A 17,304-nucleotide genomic window follows, 5' to 3' on the forward strand; every position below is an offset into this window, starting at 1 on the left:
GTGTCTCTGTCTGGGCCAGCTCCCAGCTCCCTGAGCATTTTGTCCTCCAATATTGTCTTTCTCTCCCTCTATCACACACATTTTTGGCATTACTGATGCTCATTCATTTTTAACGCTGAATACGCTTTTCCTGCCCAGAGCCTTCCCTAAACATCAGCTAATGAAGCCTCTGTGCTCCCCTCAGAGACTGGCATTGGGCATTATCCCTGTTCCAGGGATTTGTCCAAGAGCATGAAACAGGTCAGCTCCAGAGCTAGTCCTGAGCCTGGAACTAGAGAGCCCCAGGGCTGTGCTCAGGCCAGACAGGTACGTGTGGAGCATCCCACCCCTTCCCCCGGGAAGGGCACACACAAGTGGTGGGTAAGGTCTTCACCCAGGCTTAAGGACAAAGGACTGCTGGTCTCTATGGGCTAAGCTGCACACTAAACTGCCACAGCAGGTGTAAAACTATACTGGGGTACAAACTGAAAGAGAGGAAATTAGGGTTAGATACAAGAAAGAAATTTTGTACTGTGAGGGTGGTGAGACACTGGAACAGGTTCCCCTGGGGGGTTGCAGAAGCCCCTACCCTGGAAGTGCCAAGGCGAGGTTGGATGGGACTTGGAGCAACCTGGTCTAGTGGAAGGTGTCCTGGAATTAGATGATCTGTAAGGTCCTTTCCAACCCAAAACATTCTGTGATTCTGTGATATACAATATAGAGGATAGGAAGTGTGGTCCTGCCTGTCTGTACCAAACTTGTCAGCTACAACTGCAGAGATGTTTTGTTTCCAGCAGAGACCATCCATCACCCAAACTAAGGCTCTGAGCTGCAGTTCCTTGGTAAAGGATGGGTATTATTAGCTCCAAAGCTCCTGTGTCTGAAGGGCAAAAAAATTCACCAGCCTGTTCCTGTTGCCTGTTGTGCCTGGCCCAGGGAGTGTCCCAGAAGCAGGAGCTGTCTGTGTCCCAGCACTAACTGCCTTCATCATCATCATCATTGTTATTATAACTAATATTATTATTATTATTGTGACGGTCTCCTCTGTGCCTGCCTGCAGTTTCCTAGAAAGGGCAGGTCACTAAACCATTGGAGGTAGAGCACACAGTGCAAGCACAGCTGGAGGAGGTGGAAAGCACTTTTGTGCAGGATTGATTCCTATTTTCCAGACAGTAGCTTTGCTTCCAAGTGGCAGCCAGATCACAAAGGACAAAACCAAAAAGCAGGAGCTGCTTTGATCTGCTGCATGGAGCTGGAGCATCTCACCACTGCAACCCAGAGGTCCCAGGGATGGCTCAGCACAGAGGGATGCCTGTGCCTGCAGGCTGTTCTGCACATTTCCAGCCAGCCCCACTGAAGGACACCTCACTCTGTATGTCAAGTTGTTCTTAATGTGTTTTCTTTCCTAGGTGGCATTTCAGGAAATACATAAATGCCACCAGTGTGCTAAATGAAAGACAGATGAAATACAGTGAAAGGCACATAAAAATGAAATGTGCGTATGCCTCAGCCTCCCTCTTTTCCACTCACATTTTTCTTTCTTTTCATCTAGAGTGGAGCAGCTACAGTAGGAGCAAAACCAACAGGAAGGAACTGGGCAGACAGCAGGTGAGGAATGGGGCATGTCAAGTCATTTGCCTAAGCCCTGAAGGCCCACGGGTTAGAGTGGTAAAATGTGTCAGTGCCAGCATGACCCTGGCATAAGGTGTGTTTAATCAGAACAGCAGACCCGAGCTGTCCTCTCCCCTCCAGTGCAGGGTGTGCAGGGCCTGGCCATTCCTGCAGCTCCTCACCTCAGCCCCTCACACCTCCTACTCTCCCTGGTGATCCCAAGGGACTGCATCCCCCAGCTCCATGTGTAACAAGGGGTAGCAGGGATGCTGTATGTGTTTGTCATGGTTATCAGGAGCAGGAAGGCTGTAGCCATCACTCCCACTGCTGTCCCACTGCTCTCCAGGTCAGTAGGAGCAAACCTACACAGGGATGTGTGCCAGGGCTTGGGGTGCTTAAAATCCTTCTGAATGGGGTGCTGTAGAGCGATATCAGCTCTAATACTGGTGCTTTTAATCATCCCACAAGTCCTTCCAGCACCTTGAGTCACAGAATTTATTTGGAGTGTCAATGAGGGGAAATGTTCACAGGCACAGATTGCCCAAAGACACTGGCACAGGTTGTCCAAAGAAGTTGTAGATGCCTCACCCCTGGAAGTGTTCAAGGCCAGGCTGGATGGGGCTTGGAGCAACCTGGGCTAGTGGAAGGTGTCCCTGCCCATGGCAGGGGATTGGAACTGGATGTTCTTTAAGATCCCCTCCAACCCAATCCATTCTATGATTACATAAATATCACGCACTGGGCTTTCCAAGTGAGGCATATATAGGCACTGCAGTACCAGGAGATGCTGCAGTGGGGACGTGCAGACCCATGCATTGGGCTGGCATGGCCAAGTTTTGGCAGCAGGGGCTACAGGGGTGGCTTCTGTGAGAAGCTGCCAGAAGCTTCCCCCATGTCCAGCAGAGCCAATCCCCGGCAGCTCCAGGATGGACCTGCTGCTGGCCAGGGCTGGGCCAATTAGAAATGGTGGTCATGCCTCTGGGTAACAGATTTAAAAAGAAAGGAAGAAAAGTTATTGGGCAGGTGTAATTGCGACCAGAGAAGAGCAGGGTGAGAATGTGTGACAGGAACAGCTTTGCAGACACCAAGGGCGGTGGAGAGGGAGGAGCAGGAGGTACTCCAGGCGCTGGAGCAGGGATCCACCTGCAGCCCATGGAGGAGCCTCCACTGAAGCAGGCGGATGCTTGAGAGGAGGCTGTGACCCTGTAGGAAGCTTGTGCTGGAGCAGGGTCCTGGCAGGGATCTGTGGAGAGAGAGGCCCACGCTGGAGCAGGTTTCCTGGTAGGACTTGTGACCCTGTGGGGTCCCACGCTGGAGCAGCCTGTTCCCGAAGGACTGCACCCCGTGGAAGAGTGACCCACATTGCAGCAGTTTGTGGAGAACTCTTGCCCATGGAAGGGACTCACGCTGGAGAAGTTCATGGAGAGCTGTCTCCCATAGGAGGGACCCGAGGGTGCAGCAGGGGAGCGAATCCTGTCCCTGAGCAGCAGGAGCAGCCACGGGGGATGAACTGACCATAACCCCCACTCCCTCTCTCCCTGCACCGCTGGGGGAGGAGGTGGAGCTGGGAAGGAGGGAGAGGTGGGGGGAAGGTGTTTTTAAGGTCTGATTTTACTTCTCATTATCCTGCTCTGATGTTGTTAGTAATTCAATTAATATCTCTAATCCAAGTTTGTTTTGTCCGTGATGGTATTTTTTGACTGATCTCTCTCTGTCCTTATCTCCACCCATGAACCCTTTGTTATATTTTCTCTCCCCTGTCCAGCTGCAGAGGGGAAAGACAGAGAGGCTTTGATGAGTGCCTGGCATCCAGCCAGCATCAACCCACTACACCCACAACCTTAGCTGGCTGGTATTTAAAAATTAAACCCCCAAACAAAAAGGTGCAGCAGCTATTTAGTGTTTAGGTGATGTGTAATGATGCAGAGCTGTGTATGTGCCTGGGGAGGTTAGAGGGGGGTCTGTAGCTCTGATTTCCTGGACCATATGTTACCCCAGATTTGCCAGGGAGGAGCAGCAGCGTGCAGAGATGGACACGCTTAGAGGACAATGTTTATTCCCTGGGACCTCATCTCACCCTGCAGGATTATGTCTGATAATCCCAGGGTGATAATGGGAGTGATTTTTGCTTCATCACCTTCTTTGCTTCAGCCTTGCTGGGAGGGGAGTGTTTATGTCACATCCTGACCTCATCAAAGCAGGAACACTTCTGTTCTCAGTCACAGCCATGGAAACAGTTTTCTAGGGTTTTCTATTTATTTTATTTTCATCTCTCCAGCCTGAGATTGCTCTTACTGCAACGAGTCACTGGGTGCATATATAAGAGACAATACTTGGCTAAATGCACAAAGGAGCACAAAGAAACATTAAAATGTGACAGAAATCAATATATTTACACTAGATTTCACTTCTGGTGATTTCAAGCTGTTCATCAAGCCAAAGCTGTTTTTTCCACTTTGTACATGAGCATTTATAAAATCGACATGTACAGCCTACAAGCAAGTGTATGTGAACATATTCCTGTGTACCCACAATTTACCACCTTCCTGGAATTACCCCTCTGTGGGTCCAGAACAGATGACGACTTTATACTTCTAATAAATCCTTTTTTTTTTTTTTTTTTTTTGTTTAAATTGGACAGAACACAAACAGAGGAAAGAATTCATTATCAACAACCAAAAATGAGAGTTTTTTCACCCACAAGTGTGTGAAAAGCCAGAAGGCAAAGTGGAGATGGGAATCTGGTGCCTTGGAAAGTCTGCAAGCAGTTTTATGTGTCAGTCATATTTCACTGTCTTGTCCACTGTGTCATGAATCTCCCTCTGTATCTGCATGTAGAAATGCCACAGCCTAATTATTAGCTATTAATCATATGCTGGATTCAAGCAAGAATTACCATAATGTGCCACAGCATCCATAAATACGAGATCCAAGAGGGGCAGAATGGCCTTTTGTTTCCCTCTGCAGAATTATATGCATGACCCATTTTTTTTCTAATACTGCAGTGGCAGGAGAGACATAGCATTGTTTGTTCCACACAAAATGGGGAGGGGGGAAGGGCTCTATTTTGAAATGTACAGTAAATAAACTCTTGCACTGCAGAGCAAGACCAGAGAAAGGATGCTTGAGTCTCTTGCTCCAGTCAGCAACATTTGCAGAGACATCTCACAGTTAATTATAACATTTCCCTGAACAGTTTGAGGCCAATCTCAGAACCCAATTTTCATTTTAAATACCCCTCTCCTACATGCTGGGTCTTCTGTTTGCAATGCAGGTTGGCTTAACCTGCTGGTTTGGGTGGAGACCCGTGAGCCCCAGGCCCTGGTGTCTGTGGGGATTGGAGGGGCTTGAGGCTCCCTGGGTGGCAGTGGAGAAGGAGAGGGCTCAGTGCTTAGGTTTGGATGCCTGTGGGACACCAAAGCTGGGAGGTTCATGATCCTAATCCCAAAACACCTCATTCTTCAAACTGTGGGGCTACTGGGATGAGCAGTGAGAGAAAAGGCAGCCAATTCTGGCTGGGAATGAAGACTTGGGTGGCTGAATTTTCACAGTTGAGAACCCCCCGTCCTGGGCGGAGGTCCATAATTACAGGAGATGGGGGAGGATCCAGTCTTCTTGGGGAAATTACAGTGCTGGTCTAAGGGTGACCCAACAAAGGGAAAAGGGCAATGCAGTGATTATCAACCTCCCACAGGAGTCTAGGAGACAAATAAATACACCATGAATTCTTAAGACACAGTCACAATGATGACATAATGCTCAGAGAATGCTCAGCACAGGAACCTATTTCTGTCCTTATGGAGAAAATCTGGGAAGAGCAGAGGAAAGGAAGGGAGTCCCAGAAGGGCACACAGCAGGGCCTGGGATGCGGCCATGGCAGGAGAGCTGAGGAGGAGGAGGTAGGAGGGGTTCTTCCAGTTATCAACAACAGTGAAAGTGAGGGATGTTATTTTAATTACCCACAACTGGAAATGAGACATAATCCCAGTCCAGTGAATCCCTAGGATGCTGTGGACATTTCAGCTCAGATGGACAAACAGTACCTACATCAGGCTCTGACCATGAGGAGGGACACTGAAGGGACAGTGATTTTGGGAAGAGCTATCACAAAGTGGCAAAGTTAATCTTTCTCACAAACAGGGAGATGCAAGAGCAGGGGCAGAGGAATGCTGGACTCAAACTAGGTGATTTTGGCACACATGGGGAACCTGTGGATAGTTCCTGGGGAAACAGGAGAACCAGTGCAGCAGGGAAAAGCCCTAAAGATGATGGCTGGTTTATCCTGCCCAGAGGAAGGCAGAAAACATGACCACTGAGCCCAACACCAGTGGCCCTGCTGCAAACCCAGGGCAGAGGAAGATGAGAACTGTGGGAGCTCGTTATATATTTATATCAAAAACTGCCCCATTGTGAAACCACACAGGAAGGCTCGAATGAGTTTCAGTGAACAAGGGTGGGAAGGCAACAGGAGGATCTGTAAATGCATCAGGAGAAGAAAGAGGAAGGAGAGGAACCAAGGGATGATTTGGGAAAGACCAGTGCTGCCTTCACAAAAAAGGTTCCTTGTCATCAGCTGACTGATTATAATTACCAGTTAATCAAGGCAAGGAGTGGAGCAGAAAGAAACCATCCAGAGATGGTTTATGTGGGACACAGGAGATGGAGTCAGCACAAGCAGAGGACGATCCCATGGGAGGTGAGCAGAGTAAGGAGCTGGAATGTTCTTCCCAGACACCCTGGGCAAGGAAATACCCTGTGGAGCAGAAACCAGCAGGCACAATATCTCCATTTAAAAAGTAAGATTTATATACCAGGAGCCTAACTCTGAGTCTTGGAAAAGTCCCAGAACAAATTATTAAACAAACAGCTCATACAAAGCCAGAGAAGAACATAGGAATAAGATGAATTTGTCAAAAGTAAATTGCCCAAACCAGAGTAATGTTCAGCTCAGTTCCCTCTTGGCGGCTGAAATGTGCCGTGATTTAGGCAAGCTTTGGAAATAGTCCCATCTAACATTTTACCAATTCTCTTAAATTAAGGAAATATGAGAAAGTGAATTTAGGAACAATTTAATAAAATACATCTGGAGTCACTGCAGATAGTTTTCAGTCACACAAGGAGGAGATTTTGAGCAGGGTCTTCCTGGATCAGTGTCTTGGGGTGACCTTATGATGTGTATCCCATATTGCTGCCTATGCCCAGAAATTAATTTTTGTGCCTTTCTATGACTCTAAACTGGCCAAACGGAACAATCAGACATAAAGGTGATTCTATTCAGCATTTTCATTGACTGACTCCAGCGATGACCCAGGGAATGCATTTCTAAATTATGCAGGTTGTGCTGGATGTCAAGCACCTGGGAGGACTGGATGAGAATTCAAAACTACCAGGAAAAATTGGAGAAAAAGCCTGAATTGAATAAGATGAAATCCAGTAAATAACAGCACAAACTGTGGCTCTGACAGGAGCGATATCAAACACAGGGTACCCACCGGGGAGCTCTTACCCAGTGACAGTACAGCAGAAATGGAAGGGGAATGGCAATTCGCAAAGGATGGGGATGAGAAATGTGCAGCTGGGAAAACACCAATAGAAGCAAATCTCCTTCCTGGATGCAGTACTGGACTGCTGTGTGTAAGCCAGAGGAGGTAATTGCTCAAATTGCCTCCATGCTGATAAGGTCTCGGCTGGACCAAGTCTCCTGTTTAGGGCACACTTTGGCAAAGATGTTAATTAATTAAAAAAGATTAGATACGAAAAAGTAGAAAGGTTGGAGGATTTAACTTTGTTTTGCCAGGAAGGGGAAGCTGCAATAAAAAGGTCTTGGATCCAGCCAATTCTTACAAAGAGCAGATATTCAAGTGTTGCAAGAGGAAATCACATTAAATTGCATCAGGGCAGCAGCTCCATCCCTGTTAACCTTTTCTCTGCCTTTTTCTGTCCCTTGTCTCCCAGAACACCTGCTTTGGGTGCAGGGACCTGAGCAGCACATGGAGCTCACTGTCGTCACCGAGGCTGAGCACAGCAGCAGGAGATGCCTGCTGCCCCCTTCTCCATCTCCCTCCCCTGTGCCCCCTCCTGCCCAGGTTTCCTGGGCTCTGGCAGGGACATCTTGGCTGGACTGCCTCAGCCAGCCACACAGATTTGAGCACTGTTGAGCACAGAAGTAGGGAAAAAGCAGCCATGGCTCTGCAGCAAATGCAGCAGGACGGGTCTGGAGCTGGATGCTCCAGTTTAGGCACCAGATGATGTGTGTGTGTGGCCACCCTTGGAGTGGGTCTTCCAGCCCCTGCCTCAGCCCTTTGGACTCTAATCTGGGCTCAAGCTGTTGGATACGCATCAGTTGAAAATAAACCCAGCAATAATTAAAACACTGTGCAATGCTTTTCTCTTTGGAGAGTGGGGGGGAGGGAAGTCTGTTTGTATTTTTGGCCTGATTTTCCTCATTTTCTGCCACAGAAAACAATTCTTCTTAATGATGACTGTTCCACATTCCCGCTCGTGTTCCTCGCTTTTGTTAATGTGAAGATTTAAATGCACCATTTAATACCAACATGGGCCAATGAACTCATGGCTACACTCGCACTCCCAGGCTGCCAGGAGGATGCACGATTCCATGACAGGCAATTAAAGATCCCATTATGGGACTACAGAATAAGAAGTAGATGATGTATTAAAACAAGGAACATGTTTAATTTATAAATCCAAGTTATTGCATGCTGTGAAGTGCTAGGGAGAGAAATGAATAAAGAAAGGACTTTGTAGAGCTGCTCACTATTAAGTATTATAAACAGCAATATATCTCTGGCTGTCAGAGCCTCCTGGCAGCTCTGCATGCCAGGCAGCCCTGTGCCTCCCCTTCCCCCAGGGCAACTAATTTCTTGTGTTTCCAAATCCAATAAGATTTTTTGCTGCATTAGCCAAAAAAACCTGCAGCCACAACATCAGGGAGTGTGACATGAGTGACCTGGCCTGGGGGATGGGGTGTAAAGGGGAATTGCACAGTTTCTCTATTAAAATTCAGCCATGGTAATTAAAATTTGATAATAGAGACCTGCTCAGCACCTTAATGCTGTAGGGATTAATTTCTCAGGCGTGTTTCTGTCCCTCTTGTGCCCAGTGTGGTGGTCCCAGCATTGCTCTCCTGGTAGCTGCATGTCTGGTTGGGAGAGTGGGCTGCCAGGGGCTCCCACATTTAATTTTTGGAGGGAAAGGGAGAGGTATATCACATAGATTATACAAATAATTGCATAGATGAATGGATGGCCCCATAATTCCAAGAAGGATTGATGCAGCATGGTGCAGCCCTGGTGTGAAAACCTCTCCAAGGAGGGCTGTCAGGTCAGATTGAGGTCCTGAAGTACCTGAGCCCAATTCTCCCTCCGGATGGGAAGGCTGAAGCTTCTCCATGCTCCATACACACACGCTGCAGCAGTAAGTTACCCCCTGAAGAGAAATGCCTCTGGCCACAGCAGCTCTGGGGACAGAGGGATCATATGAGGGACACTAGCCCGGGATGACCCAGCAGCATGATCAGAGGAAATCCCAGAGAGAAGTCAGGGAGACAGATAACGGGAGAGCAAGAGAGTGAGCAAGAAATCTCCGATCCACAGGGAGGGCTGGGAGAGGAAACGGCCCATTAGCAGCGTCTGGGGGAATCAAAGAGCCATTGTGCACCAGGCTCTGCATCCAGCTTTCTCAGCGTGCTTCCACCTCCTTGGGGACACTGCTCCAGCCCCTCACCTCCTTACGTCAATGCATTTCCCAGCAGATTTCCCCATCTGTTTATCATCTCTGGTGGTGAAGGGTCTCATGGGGAGCTCTGCCTGCTCTGCATCTGCTCTTGTGACAGGCTCCATTCTGTCTGAGAGAGATGAATGAGCAGCCCTGGGGTGGGGAAGTCCTGGGAATAAATACTCTGGTCTGGGGAAGGGACCTTTCTGTGGTGAGGGTGAGACCCTGCACTGCTGCTGTGGCAAGCTGGAGAAGAATGGGAGCCAAGGGGGTCTTTGTCTTCATCCACAGAAAAGCAATTACATGTTCCTACATGTCTCACTTCACATGAATCATGGAATGGTTTGGGTTGGAAGAAACTCTAAAGATCATCTTGTTCCAACCTCTCTGCCATGGGTAGGGATGCTGGACCAGGTTGCTCCAAACCCCATCCAACCTGGCCTTGGACACTTCCATGGATCCACAGCTTCTCTGGGCAATCTGTGCCGGTACCTCACCACCCTCTGAGTACAGAATTTCTTCCTAACATCTAGACTAAAACTCTTGTCTTAGTTTAAAAACATTCCCCCTTGTCCTATCAGTATCTACTCGTGTAAGCAGTTGCTCACCCTCTTTTTTATAAGCTCTCTTCAATTCCTGGAAAACTCTCTAAGGTCTTCCCAGAGCCTTCTCTTCTCCAGGCTGATCCACCCCAACTCTCCCAACCTGTCTGAAAAGGAGAAGTGCTCCAGCCCTTTGAGCTTCTTCATGGTCTCCTCTGGACCTGCTCCAACAGGTTCATGTCTTTCTTGTCCTGAGGACCCCAGATCTGGACACAGCACTCCAGGTGGGGTCTCACAAGGGCCCGTAAGAATCCCGTTCTCCCTGGGTATTTATCGGGGAGGAACATTATTCTGCCTTGTCCCCGCCAAAGGCAATGCCCATCTCCTGACACACTTGTTGGCCAAAGGACTCACACACAGCAAAGGAAGGCAATTAACAGATGCTGGACCAAACATACCCCACTGACTGTCTCTGAGAGTTGGCTCCAGGGGGACGTGGGCACAAGGGGAAACAACCAGCAAGCCAGGACAGAGAAGTCCAAATGATGCAAAGCTCAGCTGCTTGCATTGCACAAGCACCCTGACTCCTCAGAATGGCCGTGTAAACAGAATGTGTATTGAGGGACATGTCACCCAGGCAGCCAAAGGGACTCCCAAAGCCAGAAGGGACACATTTCCCCTTCCCTCCTGTCAGTACCATGGCCACTGGAGGACACTGAAGCCCCTAACTCCTGAGGGTTTTGTAGTGACATACTGGTGTGAAAAGCCCGATGTCTCCCGCTGTTCCTGCCTCAGCACTGGGTGGTGCAGGAGGTTTTCCTGTGAGAGCAGTTCCTGGTTATATCACTGACCTACATCACTGTCTGAGCTTCCACATCCACATTAACATCCCAAATAAGCAGATTCTCCTCGACAAGGTGTGGGTATGGTCCCCTAGAAGGGACTTTCCAAACCATTACAAAGTAAAAGTCCCTGTGACTCGGGCAAGTCCACAAGACACTTCCTGGCTCCTCATCTCTCTGACTTGATACTGTGAGGATATTTATGGACTTCATCCAGGGCAAATGCCACAGTCCTGTGTCTGTAATCCCCAGGCTGGGGGTGACTGGTGGGGAAGCAGCTGTGCAGAAAGGACCTTGAGTCAGCAATGCATCATCACAGCAAAGAAGGCAAACAGGCCCTCGGGCTGCATTAGACAGAGCATTGCCAGCAGGTTGAGGAAGGCAATTCCTCCCCTCTGCTCAGCCCTGCTGACACCATGACTGGATATTGCAACAGCCTCCAGTACAAGAGAGATGGGGACACACAGGAAAGAGTCTGGGGAAAGGCCATCAAGGCAGTCGGAGCTCACACAGCCCTGTGGGATCACACAGCCTGGGAGGGGAGGCTGAGCGTGCAGGGCTGGAGAAGAGAAGCTCTGGTGGGGATCTGGCAGTGACCCTCAATACCTGAAAGGAGGATATGGAAATGGTAAAGTCAAGCTGTACACAGAGATGCACGAGGGGAACACAACAGACACTGGACACAAGCTGAAACCAGGGAGGTTCAGACTGGATATGAGAAAAGACATTCCCACTATGAGGAGGACAGTTCAGCACTGATACAGGATGCCCAGAAAGGCTGTGCTGCCTCCAACCTTGGAGGTTTCCAAGACCCGATTCAATAAAACCCTGAGCAACCTGGTCTGACCCCAGAGCAGGCAGGATGAAGAAGTTGGGCCGGAGACCTCCTGCAGTCCTACATGAGCTATTCTGTCATCCTATAGTGCCCAGGGCCATCCTGTGCCCAAGACACACAGTGCATTTGGCTCAGCAGTGCCAAATGCTGGCTTTCCTCTCTAGGAACAGCACTGGTGACTGCATCTCCTCCCCTGCTGGGGGACCTCCACCAAACCCACAGCTACCACATGGCCAAAAGCTGCCTCCCCCAGCACTAGCAGGGAGAGGGGGAGCGGGGAGCCTCCCGGCGCTCTCCCAGGCATCCCTAACCACAGCATATTGTTCTGGGCATCACACAATAACCCCAGACAGAGCAGGGCGTCGTGGGGGTGTGGGATCCACAGTCACGTCCGGGCTGCTGCACGTCACCCCCAGGAACAAAGCCTTGCGGGAGGGCAGGGGGCTGAGTGCCTGGCGTGGGGCACAGGAGGGAAGAGAAGGGCAGCTCTCCTTCCTCTGTCACAATCAGAATTTGATTATCCAAACCCAGCGATTGTAAAAGTCCCCCACTCATCTGGTAACAATAACGAGGCAGGGAACAGCTTGTCCTTGCCTGGCACCACGTCACTCCCCAGGCCATGCAGCCAGAGTGCACCTCCCCATGCTCCTGATCCAGGCCCATGCCCTCTGCAGCTACCTGCAAAGGTTGCAGCAAGGTGGGGTCAGCCTCTGCTCCCAGGTAACTAATGACAGGATTAGCCTCAAGCTGCACCAGGGGAGGTTCAGGTTGGACATCAGGAGGAATTCTTCATGAAATGGATTGCCCAGGGAGGTGGTGGAGTCGCTGTCCCTGGAGGTGTTTAAGGAAGGACTGAACATGGCACTCAGTGCCATGGTTTGGTTGACAAGGTGGTGATTGGTCACAGGTTTGGCTCGATGATCTCAGAGCTTATTTCCAACCCAACTGATTCTGTGAGTCTGAGTCACTCCTCTTCCACTCCTGCTTGAGCACAAGGTGAGCCTGGTGATGGAAACTGAAGGTCTACAAGTTCCTGAGTCAAACTCCTCTCACTCCATGACCTTGAGACCTGGGCTCAGCACAATCAGTATCAGAAATTGTGCATGAAAAATGGGCTGCCCTTCAGTTTTGACTCTATTTCGTGAGTCTTATTCTGAGAGAGGACAATATGGGGTTCCTGCTATGGACATCACTGATGAATACTGGCTAATGGGGTAGATGGAGGGATAGATGGATGGATGGATGCAAGAATAGCTGACACCTGGGAGAAATGCATAGTCTGCAGCTTGAGACCAGTGAACTGACACAGTGGAAGGCTGCAGGATGGAGGCAGTAGCCAGTTTTCCTAGAGGCCACAGAAAAGCAAGCAGAAAGGGAGAGATGAACACTCCTCTGTGTACTTTGGATGGGCTGGTTGTTTGTTGTTATATTATCTTCTTTCCTGTTTCCCTTGCCTCCCTTCCCTTCAGTGGAGCACTGTTTTGTTAAGTTTCTTTGTTCATAAGTAGGGAAGGATAGCTGGGAAGGGAAGCAGGGGAAGGATGGCTGAGGAAAGGGGTGAGGGAAGGAGAGCAGAGGCAGAATAGTGGTGGAAGGCTTGTAAGGCAGGATACTCCCTTGAGTACCCAGGCTGGTTTGACTAAATTTTCCCATGTTTCTGGCTAGAAATTAGTGATGTATTTTTGAGGACCCTTAAAAATTAAGGGTTCCTTAATTGCTCTCTTGTGCTGCCAGAAACATTACATTTATTTCAGAATTACCCCAGTTGCAGCATCCAGAACTTTTAGGGCTGTGCCCTGGCTCATTTTCAAGGACAATTTTCTCCATAGACACTTCAAGACTTGAAGAGGTTTCCAGAGGTGAAATGGAAAAAAACTGTGCTAAGAGCAGGGATGTGGTAGCTACAAGTCCAACCCTCTGCTACCTCTAACCAGGCTTATCCCATAGCTGTGGCACTGGGATCCCATCATCCCACCATCCCACTGCCACTCAGCCAGCAAGTGCCCCACAGTGATGGGGCAGGGCTCAGGATGAAAAGAGCTGCAAGCAAGGCCTGGTGCAGCCACAGTGCTCTCAAGGCACTTCCCAGCCATCACCATGTCACAGGAGTCATTCCGAAACTGCTGTTGGGATTGTCCCAGGAACCTCTCAGCAGCCTTGCCCAGTTCCCTCAATCTCAGACCTTTAACCCCAGTTGTCATTGTAACCCCAAATGACATGTCTGCTTTTCATCTGACCCCATGTGACCTTGTAATCAGCTCTGCTGGAGCACTTGTATCCATAGTGAGTATCTTTCACCCACAGGCTGCCTGCATCTGTCCCTCACCCCCACCCTGTCGCTCTCCCTTGCATCAGCTTTGGTGTTGCGCAGCCTCCACACACCCAAACTACTAATCTGGCACAAAAATAACTGAGTGAAAAAAGGAACTGGTTTCTGCTAAGACAGGGCTGAGTTACCCAGCATGAGGGTTAAGACAGAGGGGAGGACGGGCTGGTGGCCTGGAGCTGCAGGAGAAAGGACAGGAATGAGGCCCTCTGTGTTGGCAAGCTCTTAGGCTGGTTCAAACTGATGTGTTTAAGTCATGGCTGAAAGGGCTTTGAGCTCAGGGAGTGGGACTTATCCTTACTTCTCCCTCCCAGATAGAGTAAAACTGCAGTGGCAAACAGCAGAAACCATCACAGAGAGTCTCTGAAAAGCTGCCAAGGGAACAGAAAAACTGCCCAGTTTATAGGAAGGACCTGGAGGCTGGTGAGATGGGAGGGACATGTCCTTCCCAGGAGCTGGCCTGTGACCTCTTCACTGCTTTACACATCCAGCCTTGTTATTCTTTCCAGCAATAATCCCCACTAAGGATCCTCTCTTCCAAAGTCATTTAGCACCGGGGCTAATTCTCAGTTTCCTGGAGGAGGATTTGTAGGCAGTTAAAATGTGTGAAGGCAGGAGAGTGCCAGACTGCAGGCAGTTTCCTACAGACTCCTCTTGCCTCCTAAAATGGTGTGTAATGCAAGGCTGGAGTTCCCTCCTGCTGGACTTCTTTCTCCCTGGGTCTTCATCTCCACTGCAATCTCATCATGGCATAACCAGCTCCTTATAAAACCCACTGGGTTACTCCAGCCAGTGTAAAGTCTATAAATTAGTCCTTAAGCTCTGTCTGCTTACCTGATGATTAAATAGCCTGAAGTGATTTAAATCAGCCAAGCTTGGGCGAGGCTTTTAAAGAGTTGTGCTGGACTGCAGGAGTCCAGTGGAGATGTGAACACCTCGCTACCTCCAAGTCACTTTGCCCTGCAGAGCTGAGGACACCCGGGCACTGCCTGACCCTCCGGCAGCTGCCTACAGTCACACCAGGCTGCTCCACTCACATTTTCCACTGCTGACCGCTCCGGAGAAAAGGCTGCCCGGCCACACTCAGCCGACGAGGCAGGGAACACCCAGCGCTGCCAGGACTGAGGTTGCACAAATCCCGGTGATTCAGAGACCCGGCATGTTCCCAGGCTCCGTCACCTACCTACGCTGAGGCTGGTATGTGACTAATTTCCCCGCTGGTTTTCTCTGTGCCATCTGTGACTTCAGCCTCATATTTCTCCCTGCTACTTTCCTCCACATCCGGGGTCTCTTCCCTGCCCCTCATCATCCTCACAGATGCAGGGGAGGCTTTGCCTTCCTCGTCCACAGCTGTGTTGTCACCTGATATCAGTGAGAGCCTCTGAAAGGCTCTGGGTTTCGGTTTTGGGAGGCACTAACCCACACGGAGGCAGCCCTTGCCCCTTTCCAAGGACACTTGAGTTTTATGTGTGCTTTATCACCTGGTCAGGCACTATTTTAAGCTCTTTGCATCTCTTTGCTGTCATCCTTAACTGCCCTGAATAACTCTGTATCCAATATACATCAAATATGATGTGCAGGGACAGCAGAGCCCCATGAGAGCTACTTCTCACCCTGAGCATCCTCCCCCCATGAACATCACTACTTGGTGGCTCTGACCCCTTTGGCACAGCCCTGTGCACAGCCCTGTGTGCCCTGTGCCCCGGGGCAATGGAGCTGTGGGGTCCCCCTTACACCAGGAGAATGGGAAAAGACTTTAAACTGTGACTAAGATTATCTGTGACCACTCAGCAATGAGATCTGCCCTGCTGGGTGCAGCTGGGGCGCTGAGAACGTTCACTTGGGAAGTGGCATTCTGCTGGGGCACCAAATGAAACTCCAAGGCTGCATAGCTGGCCTTGAGCTCCCGCTTGGGCAAAGAAAGCAGTGTGCTGCGCTGAGTGGAACGAAGCCTGCCGGGTTAGAGGTGCTGAGAGTTATTTACTGGTTCCCCTCCATACCAGGAGGATGTAGGCTGGATTAGGCAGTGGCTGCCCGTGCCACTCCAATGGTCCTGCAGGTGACACAAAGCACAAAGCTGGCAGCATCACGTGTGCTGGGTAATCTGACACAGAAGGGATCTTGCATCCACAGCTGACATGAGTAACAGATTTGCAGGGGCGGTTGTTTGGTATCTCTAGTTGGTGTTGAACTTACAAGAGTGCACAATCCTTCCTGGAAAGGAATTGGCTTTGGGAAACTCATAGTGAGCTTTGCAGTGCTCTCCAAAAGCTCCTCAAACCATCCCGTCACCTTGTCCCCTCCCTGTCCCACTTAGGTCATGCTGGCCTCAGAGACGCAAGACAACACGTGATCCTCTGCTTAGCATGAAGCTCTGAGCTCTGCTGCCAATGCTCTGCTCATGGCTACACCACTTAATCCACTGCTTCAGTTCCTCCAGTATAAACCCAGGGACATTTCAAGGCTTTCAGGTTCATCCTTAAAAATTCCCTTCATCAATTTTCATTTCCAGCTTCAGGATTTTTTTTCAGCTTCATGACCATCTACATACCCCAGCTGAGAGCAAGGCTCAGCTTTGTTAGGCACTGTTCAAGCCTCAGCCCCAGAGCACTTGCACCAAAGAGAAGGAAAGGAATGAGGAAGGGAGGAGGGAGGTGAATGAGGGCACTGGATGAGGTGCCCGGAGTCCCAATGCTTTTGCTGAGGTTAAGGTGACAGTTCAGGCTTTTGTATCCAGACCTCAACTCTGCAGCTGAGCCAAAGGACCTCCTCAAAACAAGACTCCAAAGGGATAAAACCCCAAAACAAGAAGCTTTAAATGCATCCACTATTCTAACTTGGAGAGGTGCACATGTGACTGCTGGGCTTGTTCCACATGCACCGAACCAGGCGTGCAGGCAGCTGTGGCTGTGACAGATAAAAGCTGTCCTGCTTGACAGCACTTGCATGGCTTGGGGGACAGGAAGGAAACTTCTTCACAGCGAGTCACTGACTTGGGAAGGATGTGAGATGGCAGCCTCATGAGCCCTCTCCCCCATCTCACCAGGGCAGAAGATGCAGGACCAGCTGTGCTTCACTTGCAGCCTCACCTCCCCATCCACCTGCTGGTTATCTCACAGCCCTGGGCACAGGGCTGAGGTGGTGTTCATGCATTTAGCCTGGCCATCTGCTGCTCCTTCTCCTTTCTTAAAGTCCCCTGGGAAAACAGGCTCTCCAGCTGTGCATCCACCTTTTCCAGAAGAGAGATCAGCTCAGGTGTGATGGCAACCAAACCTGCATCCAACAGTGCCACACTTCACTTCCCATCTGCCACCCCTGGCTCCCTGGCTCCTGGTCCTGACACCCCATGGGGTTCTGAAATCCATCAGTGGTAACACACCTGGCTTGAAACCACTGTGTTTATGTATATGTGTGTGTGTGTATATCTATATATTC

This window comes from Corvus brachyrhynchos, unplaced genomic scaffold, assembly GCF_000691975.1.
Source record: "Corvus brachyrhynchos isolate BGI_N302 unplaced genomic scaffold, ASM69197v1 scaffold116, whole genome shotgun sequence".
Classification (NCBI taxonomy): Eukaryota; Metazoa; Chordata; class Aves; order Passeriformes; family Corvidae; genus Corvus; species Corvus brachyrhynchos.